The sequence below is a fragment of the Schistocerca gregaria genome, chromosome 5 (genome assembly GCF_023897955.1).
Source record: "Schistocerca gregaria isolate iqSchGreg1 chromosome 5, iqSchGreg1.2, whole genome shotgun sequence".
Classification (NCBI taxonomy): Eukaryota; Metazoa; Arthropoda; class Insecta; order Orthoptera; family Acrididae; genus Schistocerca; species Schistocerca gregaria.
In genome coordinates, this window is record NC_064924.1 from 400,405,475 (window position 1) to 400,421,727 (window position 16,253).

Here is a 16,253-nt window from a genome sequence, read left to right on the forward strand (position 1 = left end):
CTAAAGAAAGCGTTTCCCGGATTTATTGTCTCTACAAAATACTTGAGAGCGATACTGTACGCCTCGCCGTTGTGGACAATTCTGAGTACTGGCATGCTTTTCATGCAAGGATGCTGCGGGGCTGGCATCTCTAGCTGGATATGACGCTGCCCAGTCGGCAGCTGTTATGCGGACTCTATGCCGTGAATCTCCTCTGACGACTCCTAATTGCTAAGGGTTATGAGAATGCTCCCAGATGCCGATTACGATGATGGATTCGGATTTCTGTGTGAGAGTTCAGGAACCGTGTTTGGAAGAATTAAAGAAGGTTAGAGTTGAACGTCCCTTCAACGACGTAGTCATTAGAGACGGAGCACAATCTTCGTTTCCGAAGGCAATCAGCCGTATATTTTTGAAAGGAAATTCCCCGGCCGACACTAGCCTTCAGCGGTTTAGGGAAGCAACGGAAAACGTGACTATGGATGTCTGGACGGAGATCTTAATCGTCGTCCTCGCGAATTCTAGTCAAGTATCTTAACCACTGTGACACCTACCTCGGTAACTCTCCATGGATTTGCTCGTGAAGGCTCACCTCTTCTTAAGCAATTCATATTTGTGCCGGTACTTTGGTGTACGGTAATAGCAAGCTTTTGACGGGCCTATTACAGTAACTGGAATTATTGGACACTTACAAGCCAAAAGAATGATAGCGGAGGAACTGTTAAGGTTTGTGGTAGTTGATGAGATCTTCGCCATAACAAATCACACTACAAGTACGACTGTTACAAGCGTTAATTCATTAAACGCTTTCCACTTAAAATGAATAGGAAAGCGAAACAAAATGAGAACTTCTGCAAAGCGTGAATAGCTGATACTAACAAGGGAACCTCCCCATCGCACCCCCCTCAGATTTAGTTATAAGTTGGCACAGTGGATAGGCCTTGAAAAACTGAACACAGATCGATCGAGAAAACAGGAAGGAGTTATGTGGAACTATGAAGAAAATAAGCAAAATATACAAACTGAGAAGTCGGTGCACACGATAGGCAACATCAAGGATAGTGCGAGCTCAGGAACGCCTTGGTTCCGTGGCTAGCGTGAGCAGCTGCCGCACGAGATGCCCTAGGTTCAAGTCTTCCCTCGAGTGAGAAGTTTTCTTTATTTTCGCAATGTTATGATCTGTCTGTTCGTTCAATGACGTCTCTGTTCACTGTAATAAGTTTTTCGCAAAGTCATGATCTGTCCGTTCGTTCATTGACGTCTCTGTTCACTGTAATAAGTTTAGTGTCTGTGTTTTGCGACCGCACCGCAAAACCGTGCGATTAGTAGACGAAAGGACGTGCCTCTCCAATGGGAACCGAAAACATTTGATCGCAAGGTCATAGGTCAACCAATTCCTCCACAGGAAAACACGTCTGATATATTCTATACGACACTGGTGACGGCATGTGTGTCACATGACAGGAATATGTTTCGACGTTTGTTTAGCTGTAGCGTCCCCATACTACGGCGCAGTTACCTCGCATCGGACAGACGGACGGACAGATAATAATTGTCTGAAAATAAAGAATTAAACTTTCCACTCGAGGGAAGACTTGAACCAAGAACCTCTCGCGCCGCAGCTGCTCACGCTAACCACGGGACCAATAGGCTCCCGAGGTCACAGTGTCCTTGACGTTGCATATGTTGCGCATGGACTACTCAGTTTGTGTATTTTGCTTATTTTTTTAATAGTTCCACACAACTTCTTCCTGTTTTCTTGAATGATCTGTGTTCAGTTTTTCAAGGCCTATCCACTGTGCCAACGTGTAACGAAATCTGAGGGGGGTGCGGTGGGGAGGTTCCCTTGTAAGATGAAACGAGCACAACTGTGAACAATAGCATTAAAGAGGTGCAGTCCTTGAGCAAGCGACGCCAATATTCTATTTACAGTTTGATTTTGCTGAATTCATTGAAAAGTTACGATTCTCTTCTTGGTTCTGTGTACAGCACTTAGCAGCCAAAACAAAACTAATAGCCAATTACAGTAGTATATTCTGTCGCTTGGCATACTCCAGAAAATTATCAAGTCGTACTTGCCTGCAGAAGATAATATTACAGTAGGTCTTCTACGCTAATAGAATAAATGCTCAGCTACGTCTACTTTGCCGAGATTAAAATATACAATCTGTCTGAATTCGGTAGTTAGCGAACATTTGCGAAACTGAAAATGTAGTTACAATTTTATAAAGCCTGTGGTATTGCTATTACTAGCATGCTTTTGTTTTGGGTCATTAAGTCTTAACTGCCTTTGTACATAAAATCAGAATCTTTTAACACGTAGCTAGTTATCTCTAATGTAGATGTTTCTTTACATTTTCACTATAAATTTTCATAATTCTTCTAGTCACACTCTACTGCTACGGTATTTCAAAACTAAAACACAAGAAAAATGAAGAAAAAAAAATCTGCGACTACTACTACTACTACTACTACTACTACTACTACTATTAATACTACCAACATTGTAATAATAGTGATAATAATAACAATGCAACTAATTTTATTGGTAAATCAGTTATCACAATTTGGTTTCCTTCCTGTCCGCATGCAGAGTCTTGTATAATGGGCGTCCATCCCCTAGTGATTAGCAGAGAACACTTCAGTTGTTTTTAGCGTAATGCTTGCGCCCAGTTAGCTGATGACCAATCATAACTTTTTTTACCATAGCGTACATTTCTCTAATCGATCTGTAATATCGAAAGAACAGACTAACGTTGTAAGTAGGCTGTTTAGGTTTTTTTATTGGTAACGCCGCCGCCACGTAGCGCTCTGTATGAAAATCACTGGCTATGCCGTGTGCAGTCTGTGGCTGGTTGGCATTGTTGTAATACTCGCCATTGTAGTGTTGGGCAGCGGCCTACTTACACAACCTGCTGTCGAATGGGCAGAAACTTGCCTAAAATTTTTACTTGCACGACCTTTTTGCGACTGATATTAAGAAGTCCAACAACTTATTTAGTAAGTTAGTTATATAGTTCATCGCTCCACAGATCACTTGAAAGACTTTTTTATTGAAATGATGTGGAACGAGTGAGTTCAGAACATATGCATGCACTATCAGTTTGAATATGATTAGTTTGAACTGTCTTTTCATACAGGTAACACGTTCTTATTTTGTTGTTCCTCCTTTTCGCCTTCGTTCGCGCAAATTAGTGTAACAAAGTATACTGCGGTAACTGGAATCACGTGGTAAAACTGCTTGATTACATTTATCGACACCTTGCAAGGAGTGATTCTTCTGCTGATATTATTATGGTAGATCTTCGCCCCATCTCGTACATAAGAAGGTTCCTTATCCTTGTCCCGAAAGAACAGAGTCGACAGGTACAGAGTCAAGCAGTTTGTCTAACTTGACAAATTACGAACTGTTGATAGAACAATGTAATAAAATCGGTTATTATGTACATAGTTCCAACCATTATACGGTAGTCGAACCCTGCTATTATGCAGGAGTATATGTTGTGTGTAATTCGCAGGGGACCAAACTGCTGGAGTCATCGGTCCCTAGACTTACACGTTACTTAAACCAACTCATGCTAAGGACAACACACACACACACACACACACACACACACACACACACACACACACACGCACAAACACACGCCCGAGGGAGGGCTCGAACCTCCGGCGGGGGCGCCTCTGCCCGCGCGGCCTTGTAATAAGTGTTGAAACCAAATAGAACCCACATAAAATGATGTGATGCACACCCAGACAATGCTAACCTTAATGCCTATGTGTACTAGGCGAAGTGTTCAGTCTAGCTACCACCTCTAATGAAATTACGTAGTACCCTATTACTGAATTAGCAGTCACTATTTTCGTGAGTGAAGAAACAGATCGAAAGTGTAGTGAAGTTAACGAGATGTATTGGCGAAGTACCCACGCTCGTTTCCAATGCGCTCAAAGTTTTCAAGGTTTTTCCCGCGATTAGGGGAAACAAGGTTAGTGGTTCTACATAACAACAACCGATGTGGACAACGAACTGTACTGACTCCTGACTCCTCTCGGATGGATGTGAGCCTGGGATGCACGACCACTGTCAATTTCCTTGGTATACGCAGAGCTTACCTCCAAACACTACGTCCAAAACAAACTACTAATGGCATGGTCGTGGCCAAAAAGCTACTACCCTTCTGTTGAAGCCGAGGACTAGACTTTAGAACAAATGTACATCTCTATAATGCGACAGTTTCACCTACGAAGGTGTATCGTAGCTCATCTTCGGACTTAACTAGTTGCGTTACGTCAGATTCAGATCGTACGAAACATATGTTTCAGCTCTCCAGGATCGTCGATGTCTTGAATATGAGGAATCTACGGAATTAAATCTAGAAAAGATCACGGCAGATTCATAATTAAACATACAACATACTATATATCATGAGACAAGTGAGGGAAGTAAGCCCCTAAACTTTCTTAAGTTGGACATCGCTTTACGATGATCATTAAGTGACAATTTCTTACCTTTTACGTACACAGAGCAATGTCCACTTCCCTTACTAGTTACAACACCAGGAGAGGGAAATGGACCTTGGGGAGCTTTGGAAAACTCCCAAGCGAATTCATACATAATGCAAAAATTTATGTGTGTGTGTATGTGTGTGTGTGTGTGTTTATGTGTGTGTGTGTGTGCGTGTATGTATTCTCCACATCTCATCCTAAACCAATGGACCAATCTCGACCAAATTAGGTACACATATATCTTAGTGTCGTTTCACAATCGATGCCGGGGTAAGAAAGTATGCGTGTGTGTTTCGAGCTTACGGGCGTTCAACACCGAGTTTCCTATGATAGTTCAGGAGATATGGCATCATGAACAGTGAATGGTTCAAATTGCTCTGAGCACTATGGGACATAACATATGAGGTCATTAGTCCCCTGGATCTTAGAACTACTTAAACCTAACTAACCTAAGGACATCACACACATCCATGCCCGAGGCAGGATTCGAACCTGCGACCGTAGCGGTCGCGCGGTTCCAGACTGAAGCGCCTAGAATTGCTCGGCCACCCCGGCCGGCTTATTACACTACAAACACAATTCATTTTTTGTTTCTGTTTGTAATAGGAAATTGCCAAAATGAATTCCCTGTCAATGCCGTGGCCGTGTTTGTCAGCTAGTAAATAAATAAAGGAAATTTATCAACCACACACTAAATCTCGCCTACAGTCAGCCATCAGTCTTGGTCGATGGTACGCTGTAATTGTGGACTAACGTTTGGAATACGATCTGGAATTTGTTTGCCAGCCTTTAACGCCTTGCATATTGTTGGGTATTCTCGGTCGTTCTGTGTAACGTCTTTCAGTCCCGTAGTGGGACTACTTCATTGCATTGTTAATGTGCATTTGTTGCGTTCAGTATATTCGGTCTTTGTCGATGACATATTTTTCAGAGCATAAATCTAGATTGAAGCAGTAGGCCGTTAGTACAGATTTAGTTGAAGGCGATTCAGGTTTCTGGAGACCTATGAATCCAAGGCAAAGTAGTAATTCATACTCGTTGCCTTGTTCTATAATTCCTTCCACATCTTGCAAATGATCTATTGTGGTATATCCACTTTTATAGTTAGCTTAGTAATTAGCCTGATTAAAATCTCAGTTCGTTTTTTATTATAATTATTTTTGTTTGCAATGCATATGGCGACATTATTAGAGACAGTGGGCTGATAGATCTATAGTTATTTTTTAAGTCTTGTCTGTGTCTTTTCTGCACAGTTGAATAACTACAGCGTTTTCCGTGTCTGAAGTTGAGAACTCAGCATGGCTGACTGCCGTGAAGGGGACCCGGTTTCAGGTTCCCGGCCATGTCGGAGATTCATCTTTATCGAAGCTCAAGTCGCCGCAGTGGTGTCAAATAAAAGGACTTCCACTAGGCGGCCGAACAACCACAGATGGGGTCTCCTGGCCTAAAGTACCATACGATCATTTCATTCATTTTCACTACTGCAGTATTTTTTCGGTTTTAGTTCTATAATGCATCATCTTCTCCAGATACATTTGTTTTCTTCATGTGTTACCATAACTCATCTGGCATTTCTTGTGAGCTGCCATGATTTTCGTGATGGACTGAGTGTGCTTCTAATACATCTTTCTCGCCATCTGAACATTAAAACAATTCTTGAAACATTTATGGAATAAAATATTTGTACTTAGCGTCTTTGTTATTATTTTCAACAGGATAATGTTAAGGAAGAGCTAAGTAAATAATCCACCTGCCTGTTTGACACTGGTCCGAATCTCAATGGGATCTGATCGTTGCTACTTTGCAAAGACTGCTCTGATGCAGCTCTCCACATTATTCTGCACTGTGCAGCTCTCTTCATATCCGCATAATTCATGCACCTATATCCATTCCTGCTAAGCTACTCTATTCGAGCCTCGATTTCCCTCTACAGTCTGCCTACCAGTGTCTACCCAGGCAGTCTGCTGTTTTCTTGCTTAGCTAAGTTTTTAGATAGGATCCAAAAGGGTCACTCAGTCTCACTTTTGTTGGTGTCCCGGAACTGTCTACAACTAGCGTCTGCGTTGTTTGTTCCATCACAGAGGGTTCCTTAGTAGGCGTGATATTCACAAAAGTCTGGCTCCAAGGTCTCACGCACTCTTAGAAGTCGTGACAGACTTGGAAAATCGAATATTTTCTATTTACTATTCGCCAGACTATGTGATTCATGCAATCGGTAAACAACTGCCGGCCGCATTTTGCGTAACACGGCGAGATGCTACAGCACGACCGAACGGGCTTTACTTTCAGAGTACGCCTCGTGTGGGGTTAAAAAGTATAGCTAGGCTGAGCGCTACGGCATGGCTATCAGGGAGCAGCTCATGAGCTGAAAACTTCGCTGCCCCTGTCCTATGGTCAATAGCTCAAGTGACACGCCATCATGCTCAACTATTGCTCTTAACTGCTATTATTTCTCTCTCGCTCGTCTCAATTCTAAAGTGGCTACCTTGACATCATTTTGTAACTTTGATTTTTAACTGATGTTTGATCACTTGTGAAACCTGATATTTAATAATAGTATATTCTTTGCTCCCTGTTTCACCACGTTCACCTTTCTTTTTGTTTTGTAAATCGTGGCACAGAACGCATTTTCAATGACTGAATTAAATATAGGTTCTTCCCATTGTTATGATATTGTGCAGCGCTGCCTGTTCACCTACATTTTTATGATAAGCTTTGATTAATACATGTTACTAATTGACTGATTGATTCACTCTTGTAAACAGGATCCAGTTAGACACTTCCAGTGCCACATGGTACATCATCACTTTTTTTGGGCCGAGTTGTTATGGGAAGTGGGGAAGCGGATTATTTAAAGGTGAATGTGCTACCACAAACCGATTTGTTATTTTCTACCTGAATCACAAATTTCCTTTCTTCCCAGATCGATTCAGTACCTCCTCATTAGTTAGGATTTGTGATGGTTGTGCAGACTGGAATTTGTGTAGAGATAGAATTTGTTGACATTTCTTTTGAGCTAAAGACACTTCAGGCAGCTTTTTGGTTTTACAATCAGTCTCTAATATTCCAGCCAAACCTAGACCTCGGCCTAAGCTGCAGACAAACAGTCACCATCACCACCAGGATTTTTGGTCTTCACATTCATTGGCTTCGCCAACTCACAATGACATCCAAACTATCACATACCTTAGGCTAAGCTACAAACCAGACTGTCACTATAACGAGAGTTTTTCATTTCACAATTTTTGGCATCGCCAACTCACAACCATATTGTAACATTCTCACCTAATCTAAGCCTTGGGCTAAGTTACATAACAGTCACCATTACCAGCATACCTTTCATTCACATTTTCTGACTTCGCCAACTAACAACCAGACAGTGACATTCCAACCTAACGTAGAACTCAGGCTAAGCTACAGGTCAATTTGTCACCACAACAAGGTTTGCTATCACATACGTTGGCTTGACCTGCTCACATACAATGTCACATTCCAACGTAACCTACACCTCGTTTGAAGACTGGCAGACCAGCCTAAACCTGGCAAAATAAATTATCATAAAAAAGTGACTGCTCAGAGCTTTTTCAAATTTTCAGCGTGTATTAAAACTAATACCTATTAACACGTGTCGCAGGCTACAACCCGAACGTCACATCGACAACGAGGTCATTAGAGACGGAACACAAGCTCGCATTAAGGAAGGACGGAAAAAGAAATCAGTGCTGCCCTTTGAAAGGAACCATCCCGAAATTTGGCACAAGCGATTTAGGGAAATCGTGGAAAACCTAAATCAGGATGGCCACAAGTGGGTTTGAACCGTCGTCCTCACGAATGCGAATCCAAGGTGCTAACCACTCCGTCATCTTGCTCGTTCGTTAGTTATCCAAACTACACATGTAATATTCAAGGTTCATCTGTGGCATCGCATTTCAGAAGCTTCTACTTTCTTGTCGTCTACACTGTTTACGTAGTGATCGCCCAGTGTGAAACATTTGGGGAGATACAACTCACTCTCGTTCATGCCCTGAAAGAACTACGTACATAATATCACGCTAATCATCTAAAGTCTTACCCCTCAAAAACTGTACCCTGTGCTTTGCATCTCAGGATCAGGGACTCCTCTAGAAAATTGAATGTGTCTTGGAACGACACACCTTTGGAGTACTTCTTCACTTCAAGGTATCTAGGTTATCTAGGAGTAATGCTGGACCACTCCCTCGCTTTCAGACAACGTCGAACAGGAAACCAGCACATGCTTGAGGACGTTAAGAGGCACAACCGCTACTTTGGCCCTGTGCTATTCTGCCTGCTCTGTTTGTTGTAAGTAAAAAAAAAAAAAGTGTTCAAATGTGTGTGAAATCTTATGGGACTTAACTGCTAAGGTCATCAGTCCTAAGCTTACATACTACTTAACCTAAATGATCCTAAGGACAAACGCACACACACATGCCCGAGGGAGGACGCGAACCTCCGCCGGGATCAGCCGCACAGTCCATGACTGCAGCGCCTGAGACCGCTTGGCTAATCCCGCGCAGCTGTTGTAAATAATCTTATGTCAAAGTGTGGACCCTGTTATGAACAAACCGTCCAGGGTGATTACAGGATAGTTAAAACCTACTCCTGTTGAGAAGATTTATTGTTTTTCCAGTATCACAGGTCCAAATATCCTTCTAGAAGTCGCATTCGATCACGAACGATTGACAGCCGATAACGTTGAAGCACTCCCCACTGTTTGGCCATGAACTATCTCAGTCTAGGCTAAAATCAAGAAACAGTTTCCTTAGAACTGCAGACCCATTGAAACTCCCTAAAGACAAAGCAAGACTGTTTCCGATGTGAATCCATACAACAAGATGGATGGAATCACGTCTAACAGCCGATAACGTGAAAGTTCCTCCGTTGTTTGGCTCTGAAGTAACTCAGTGTAGGCTAAAATCAAGTCAGCCTTAACGTGAAGTTCTGCATGTCAAGGTCCCTTAATCACTTCAAAACTGGTGATCGTAGGGCAAAGCCCTCCCATAAACGACGGGATTTTACATCGGAGGATAGCGAGTATGGAGAGTAGAAAACTGTGTGACACCTGAACGAGTTCTCTCTTTGTCCATTTGCTAGGACCTTATGCCTGCACCGAGCGAGGTGGCGCAGTGGTTAGAACACTGGACTCGCATTCGGGAGGACGACGGTTCAATCCCGTCTCCAGCCATCCTGATTTAGGTTTTCCGTGATTTCCCTAAATCGTTTCAGGCAAATGCCGGGATGGTTCCTTTGAAAGGGCACGGCTGATTTCCTTCCCCATTCTTCCCTAACCCGAGCTTGCGCTCCGTCTCTAATGACCTCGTTGTCGACGGGACGTTAAACAACACTAACCTAACCTAACCTTATGCCTGCAGATAACAGTGCCCTACGTGTCGCTCAATCTTGGACAAATGGAAAATTTTGTGAATGATATTTCTGAATTTTTTAAATATATTTGTATGTTGTGCGTGCAAGGTGTCATAAAAGCTTGGAATATTTTGAGAGGTGATAATAACCACCAGCACAAGAAGAAAAGTCCAACAAGCATGGTTTCAGAATCACATACTGTCTGCACACTTGTCCATAGTCGCTGAAAATGTTTGGTTGTGAATATGACCTCTGCCGCGACAGAGAACATAAACATCGAGGTAACAAATACTGTATGGGCACCTCAGTATTCCATCACCAGGGTTCACTGCTATATTTGTCTCTGTATTGACTTACTCTAATGTACACTTCAGTCGGAGCATTGAGTAGACTACAGGCAGTTGTGTTGCAGATACTGTAGCACGGCTTTTTGTTTGTGTTATTGTGCAGCAAATTACTTCCAACGCTGGATACGTAGTGTCGTATCTACTTCCAGCGATGGTTTAATTTTCATGTGATGTTTGTACTCTCCTGGACAAGAAAGGTTCAGTACATTTTATTTTCTCTTTCACATGGTTTGCTATCCAGAGAAACCAAGTTTGAACTGTGGGTAGGGGTACCAGCAAAGCTAACAAAAAGAGTGCTACAAGAAGCTCATAATCACATATTAGCAGGGCATGGAGGTCGCAGATTTACCAATGGAAGAGTAACGGAAATGTATAGGCGGAGGAATAGGCAGACACATGTAAACCAGTATGCACATAATTGCATACAGTGCACACAGAGAGCAGATACGTGTCGAACGAGATTACCATTGCAGAAGTTACCCGAAGCATTAGTACCATTCGAATTTCGGGAGACTGATGTTTTAGGTCCATTTAATAAAACACTTTCAGCGAATAAGGATGTACTCACAATCATAGATCATTTTTCAAGATACATAGAACTGGTCGCGATGGCAAACCATCAGGCAGCAGCAGTGGTACAAGAAAGTGTGAATTATTGGATACTGAAATTTGGATTATCTGAAACAATGTAACAGACCAGTAAACGAGCTTCATGTCAGACATATTCAAGGAATTGTGTAAGTTCTGGAATGTGAAGAAGTTAAGGGCGAGTCCTCTTCATCCGCAAGCCAATTGAAGAACTGAAAGATGGAATGGAACAATCGGGAAGATGCTTGGATGCTACGTTGACTTACATCACACCAATTGGGATGTCTACTTAAAGTATGTCGTCTTCAACTACAGCTCAAAACAGCATACGAATATAAGATTATCATCATATGAAGTAGTCTATGATCGCAAAATACCATCACCGTTCGACATATTGAAAATTAAAAATGGGAAGACTAGGGAAACTATTAAGGAATTTGCCAGAGTGATTCAGAAAATTTGAAATAGATTACGGTGCGAAATATAAGAGCACTGCAGAAACAGGAAGAAGCAGTTGGCCATACGGTATGAATGACTCAGTATAAGGTTGGTCAGTGGGTAATGCTATCAACTTCATATATGACGAAGTTTTTGCAGAGTATCAGGGAGCATACGAAGTGGTAGAGACTATGTCGCCAGTAAATGTCAAGATTCAATTGCCGACGAGAACGACAACTGTGCATGTAGGGTGGCTGAAACCTTTTCAAGAGAGTTCAGAAGTTATTCCAAGGACAAAAGACACAGACCGGAAAAGGAAGAGAAAGGTATTGGAAGAGACTGTGAATGAAACAGTGACGACGAGCCTGTGTAGATTAAGGCCATGGAGATAGTTATTTAATATTCTTTTTGGGTTGCATATAGATTTAGTGTGATTACTATAAGCATCTATGAGCTGAAATGAATTTATGTGGGAGGAAAGTGACGGGTATTCCTTCTCCTTGGGCGAGGTGCAGAGAAGGCGAAATGATGTTGTTTATAGCAGGGCTACTGATCTTCGCTCGGGTGGAAGTGTTATGAAACCAGCACCCGGAAGGGGTAGTGCTGTTTACCAAACAGGAACATGTAGTGATCACCAGTCATCGCTGGATGATACAGGTGGTATTCAAGGCATGGGAGGTCTGAAGCAAGGTGTGAAGATTGGAAGAAGCATTCAATAAATCCCGTCAGGGAGCGGAAAGGCAAGGGACATTCTAAGGAAATACTGGCATATGTGAGAGAGTACATGGAGAATACGAGAAATTAAGGACTGAGATGACCCAAGTACTGGAGGTTATTCCACATATGGGACGGAAGAAGTGTTGGATCAATGGTGGAGGTTGGCTTATGAAAACAATATTCGTCACTACTTATGAGGAAGACTTTCCAAGGGTGAACGACACCATAAGAGAGGTTAAGCAGTGGGCAAAACGGAAGAAAGCCGTGAGCGATTGCCATAATACACTGATTATGAGTTTAGAGAAGGACGTACTGAATAACACATGACTGTGATGACAACTGACTGCAGAAGTAATGCGGTATGCCAGGGCTACAGAAGAGGCTGTAAATCAGAATATCAACGAACAAGAAACAGAAGTAGAAGGCTTAGACAGGAAGCCTAGTAATGAAATAAGTTCCATGGTGTTTGAGTTAAGGAGCAGGAGCCTATAGGAATATGTAAGAAGTGGTAGGGTTAAGGAAACCAATCGTTATAATAATTCTATAGAGGCAAAACAGGATCAGAAGGGATGGTTGCCACGAGCTCTAGTGACAGGATAATCTAATCTGGTCGAACCGAGGGAGCAGGTCTTGATAAAAAGGAGGGCAATGAAGTATAGCGACCGCTTCTGGTCAAAACGTACAACAGAGTGGAACTGAGTTTCAACAGAGCAAGTTATAGGCAGGTGGAGTGTTATGCATTGAGAAGCAAAACGCAGCCAATACGTGTTGTGAAGCACAGCCAGCTGGGCGTGGTATAGAAGCAACCGACGCTACAACGTGCTAGTGGAAGTATGGCAGCATACCCTCACTTGCCACCACAGGAGCGTTTAGAGTACGTGCCTTAAGCCCTAAACGAACGTATTCTGTAGTGTATAAGTGGTCAGCCATTCATGTGCTAAAATATTCTGGTCTCAGTATAAAAGCTTTCACCACAAGACTGTGACACAAGGAGCGACATCCTGGAATGCAGTACAGGGTGTGCTGTTCGACCATGGGAAGGGGCAGCCTGAACTGGGCCACAAGAGCAGCCACTGCTGGAGCAGAGGGCAGCCTGCTCACTGGAGGGAGGTCACAGCCGCCTCTGCAGAATCACATAATGCTCTGGGATGTTCTTGGCTGTGACATTCGAGTGGCTCCATGCTCGGCCCGGCTCTTTGCGCTGCCAGCGATGGTAGACGTCTATTGTTTCGCATGAGAGGCAACTGGACACCTTCACCAGGCTGCCCCTGATTTTCTATGGCCGAGGGCAGGAATAAAGACGTTAATTAAATACATCTACTGTTGCCCTGACATGTCAGTTCATGCGCCACAGGTGACAATCTATGGGTCATCTAACAACTAACTAACTTGCTCATGCTGAGTAATAAGGAGCAATCCGTAAATATTCAACTTGAAAAGAAGAAAAAAGACAACTTCTCAGCCAAGGTCACACCTGTGAAACCGCCGGCCGTTGTGGCTGAGCGGTTCTAGGCGCTTCGGTGTGGATCCGCGCGACCGCTACGGTCGCAGGTTTGAATCCTACCTCGGGCATGGATGTATGTGATGTCCTTAGGTTAGTTAGGTTTAAGTAGTTCTAAGTCCTAGGAGACTGATGACCTCAATGTTAAGTCCCATAGTGCTCAGAGCCATTTGAACCTGTGAAACCTTTATTTATAAGACCAGTTTCAGTAAAATGAGTAACCATCATCTGATCTGCAAACAGTGTACATGAAGTGTAAACATATTATATTAGGAGAACTAGTGTACATATTATTAATATAGTACGTAGATTGAGTTATTGTTACACATACCTGAGCACAGGTTAATACGCATGTCCTATTTGGGCTACAAATGTACTCTTTATCTTAATCAGCTGGACGGTTACTGTAAGATGTTCTGGCAGGTATGTCAAAGTTAAAATCAGTATATACAATACCTTAAAGTTGAAATGACTATTTAAAAAAATCTTTCACTATGCACATGTGACCCATATTCTACAATATGGGTCACTTAGTACTTCAGCGACGCAAGAGTGCCGCTGAACTGACAAGCAGCGGAAGTTACTGGAAGACTTGTTAACAGTCAGGGCCTCTGGAGGTCGCTTGTGTATTTATATCATCATATATTGCAAATATAAATGTACAATTTTAATGAAAATTTGGTGACTGGTATACAATTATATATTTTTTGTAGCAGGTAGAAGCTAAAAAAAATTTCCAAAAACAGAAAGACATACAAAACCATATGGAGGTAAAACAGCACATCGAAAATAATAACATATTCTTAAGATTTCAATCTAAGTCATTGTTGTCATAACTAGTTTTCCACTGTGCATGTAGTCAGTAAATGTTACTGTGCGATTATTTTCCATGTGTGTGACGTGGTACAAAGATATTTGGAATACGACTTAGGTTGTAGTCTTAACGACTTGTTGTCTTTTTCTGACTTGTATAATTGTGTCATTGTATACCAGTTATCACATTGTTACGAAAATTACATATTTATATTTGCACACACACACGTGACCTCAAGAGGCACTGAATGTTAGCAAGTACTCCAGCACCTTGTGCTGCATGTCAGTTCAGCGGTGCTCTTGCATCAGTGAAGTACTCTGTGATCTGTAATACGGGATGGTTTTGTAAGTACTGGTTTTATCTTTGAACATATTGTATACACTGGATTTAACTTCGACTTGCCAATGCATCTTACATTAATCATCAAGCTAATTAAGATATGGAGTACACTTATATGCTGTGGCGACCTCTGGCCACCGCATGTATCAGGATGACCAAATGTAGTGGGAAGACACCAAATGTAATGGATGGGGCCAGGAGGTGCCGTATTAAAACTCGGCGAGAACTTTCCAAATGATTTATTTGTTTCCACTACAGTGATCCATTCACCTTGGTGTGCGTCACAGGGCCTCTCAATGATGAGGAAGCACCCCCGCATCCTGTGCAATGCAATGCTGTGTCGTGTAGGCCTTGGCTGGCCCACTGACTTCCGATGATGTCTGAATGGCTCAGCAGCCGACTCGGCGCTGCTCGGTGTGAGCCGCGGGTGGCCAGCTGCGTCCTTCTTGTGGCGTAGCAGAGATTGCGGCGATGAACATGTGCCCACACTACCCGGTGTCCGATTCTGCGGCCTCGCCTCGGGAAGTCTCTGGCGTGTGTCTGGAGCCGAGACGACTGCCCGCTGTTGTGAGCCAAAGAGTTGCCCGCCGTTGGCTGGCTGCGGACCCCACGTCAGCCTCAGAGAGTCAAACCAACGACCCACTGTGGACTGCGACGCTGGCGCCCCATCTGTTGCTGCGAGTAGCCCGGTGGTGTGATACGCCCTGCCGTCCAGGAAGAGCAGCCAAACTTGAATGAATCTCGTTAGAAACTGGCACCTACTTATACTCGGCTGTGCACCTCTGTTTTGCCAATCGTGCTGCTTTGCGTCACGTATGGATAGCACTTAAGTTGGCCAGTGGACCTCTTCTGCCTGTGACTTGCGCCACGGAAACTGCTGTGTGCGACCTCTCCAGCAGTTCTAAGCCCCAATGGCCTCTATTTGCCTTCGCAACTGCTGGTATGTGTAACTTACTGCAGTCTGGCTGTAACTCGTGCTCCGAATATCGCACAAAACTAAATTTCTCTACCCTTAACGGTGGTGCCGAGACATTTAGCTCAAATTGGCCACATGCAAGTAACAATAATTCAGTCTATGTACTATGTTAATAATGCATACACTAGCTTTCATAACGTAATATGTTTACATTTTATGCTCACTGTGCACAGATCAGGTGATGTTTATTGTGTTCACTGAAACTGGTCTCGTAAGTAAAGGTTTTATAATTGCGATTTTGATTGAGAAGTTGTCGAATAGTTTAATATCGTAGATGTTCCACTTCGATAAGATTCTACAGTAGAGATATAGCGAACAGTATTTTATCATGCGAGGGAGAAGGGGTGACCAGGCCGTGTATGGTAGGTGTGGTGAGGTGAGGGGGCGGGGCGCTACCTGCAGAGCGCTCCCTGGCGCGCGCGGGCAGGGCGGCGTGGTCGCTTGTGGTGCAGCAGAGGACGGCGGGCCACCCACCTTGGTGGTGCGGCAGCGCCAGCAGGCGGTGACGCGGCGACTGCGTCAGCGGCGTGGCGGCGCTGCTGTGCTCCGACGAGTTGTCCGCTGCGTAGTCCGTGGTCGAGTCCCGGCGCGGCCGCGCGCCGCCGCCGCCCTCCTCGCTGCGCCGCGGCCGCCGCTCCTTGCTGCGCGAACGCGCCCACTTGATCT

At 43.5% G+C, this 16,253-nt stretch overlaps 1 protein-coding gene across 1 annotated transcript in view; it reads right to left on the reverse strand.

Moving 5' to 3' along the window:
- The window catches only part of LOC126272264 (multiple C2 and transmembrane domain-containing protein), a 1,046,785-nt gene extending 1,030,739 nt beyond the window's left edge, over positions 1 to 16,046 (reverse strand). The window contains exon 1 of the mRNA XM_049974999.1: positions 15,984 to 16,046. The gene's annotated coding sequence lies outside the window, so the exon portion shown is untranslated. The remainder of the gene's footprint in view (positions 1 to 15,983) is intronic.
- Between the last annotated feature and the right edge of the window lie 207 nt (positions 16,047 to 16,253).